This window comes from Hordeum vulgare, chromosome 7H (genome assembly GCF_904849725.1).
Source record: "Hordeum vulgare subsp. vulgare chromosome 7H, MorexV3_pseudomolecules_assembly, whole genome shotgun sequence".
Classification (NCBI taxonomy): Eukaryota; Viridiplantae; Streptophyta; class Magnoliopsida; order Poales; family Poaceae; genus Hordeum; species Hordeum vulgare.
The window spans coordinates 417,079,808-417,081,576 of NC_058524.1; positions in this window are offsets into that span (position 1 = coordinate 417,079,808).

Consider the following 1,769-nt stretch of genomic DNA (forward strand, 5'->3'; position numbering starts at 1 on the left):
TTCCCTTTGTCTACCGATATGATACTTGCCCGAGATTCGATCATCGGTATCCCCATACCTTGTTCAATCTCGTTACTGGCAAGTCTCTTTACTCGTTCCGTAACACATCATCTCGTGGCTAATTCCTTAGTCACACTGAGGTCCATATGATGATGGATTACCAAGTGGGCCCACAGATACCTCTCCGTCACACGGAGTGACAAATCCCAATCTCGATTCGTATAACCCAACAAACACTTTCGGAGATACCCGTAGTGCACCTTTATAATCACCTAGTTACACTGTGACGTTTGATACACCCAAAGCACTCCTATGGTATCCGGGAGTTGTACAAGGAAATCATACTTGACATTAGAAAAGCTTTAGCAGACGGACAACACGGTCTAGTGCTATGCTTAGGATTGGGTCTTGTCCATCACATCATTCCCCAATGATGTGATCCCATTATCAATGACATCCAATGTCCATGATTAGGAAACTATGATGATTTATTGATCAACGAGCTAGCCAACTAGAGGCTCACTAGGGACACATTGTTATCTATATATTCACACATGTATTACGGTTTCCGGTTAATACAATTATAGCATGAACAATAGACAATTTATCATGAACTAGGAAACATAATAAAAACCACTTTATTATTGCCTCTAGGGCATATTTCCAATAGTCTCCCACTTGCACTAGAGCCAATAATCTAGTTACATTGTGATGAATCGAACACCCATAGAGTTCTGGTTCTAATCATGTTTCGCTCGTGGAAGAGGTTTAGTCAATGGGTCTGCGACATTCAGATCCGTATGTACTTTACAAATATCTATATCTCCATCCTGGGTGTATCCACGAATGGAGTTGAAGCGGTGCTTGATGAGCTTGGTGTTCTTGTGAAACCTGGGCTCCTTTGCAATGGCAATAGCTCCAGTGTTGTCACACAACAGAGTCATCGGGCCTGACGCACTTGGAACCACTCCTAGGTCGGTGATGAACTCCTTCATCCAGACTCTTTCCTGTGCTGCTTCTGAAGCAGCGATGTACTCCGCTTCACATGTAGATGCCGCCACGACGCTTTGCTTGCAACAGCACCAGCTAACTATCCCATTATTCAAAATGTACATGTATCCGGTTTGTGACCTTGAGTCATCCGGATCTGTGTTGAAGCTAGCATCGACGTAACCCTTTACGAAGAGCTCTTTGGCACCTCCATAAACGAGAAACATATCTTTAGTCCTTTTCAGGTACTTTAGGATATTCTTGACCATTGTCCAGTGATCCACTCCTGGATCACTCTGGTACCTCCCTACCAAACTTATGGCAAGGTTCACATCAGGTCTGGTACACAACATGCAATACATAATAGAGCCTATGGCTGAAGCATAGGGGATGGTACTCATCTTCTCTATATCTTCTGTCGTGGTCGGTCGTTGAGTGGCACTCAACCTCACACCTTGCAATACAGGCAAGAGCCCCTTCTTAGCCTTCTCCATATTGAACTTCTTCAATATCTTGTCAAGGTATGTGCTTTCTGAAATACCTATGAGGCGTCTCGATCTATCTCTATAGATCTTGATGCCTAATATGTAAGCAGCTTCTCCAAGGTCCTTCATTGAAAAACTCTTATTCAAATAGGCCTTTATGCTTTCCAATATTTCTATATCATTTCCATCAACAATATGTCATCCACATATAATATGAGAAATGCTACAGAGCTCCCACTCACTTTCTTGTAAATACAGGCTTCTCCATAAGTCTGTATAAACCCAAATGCTTTG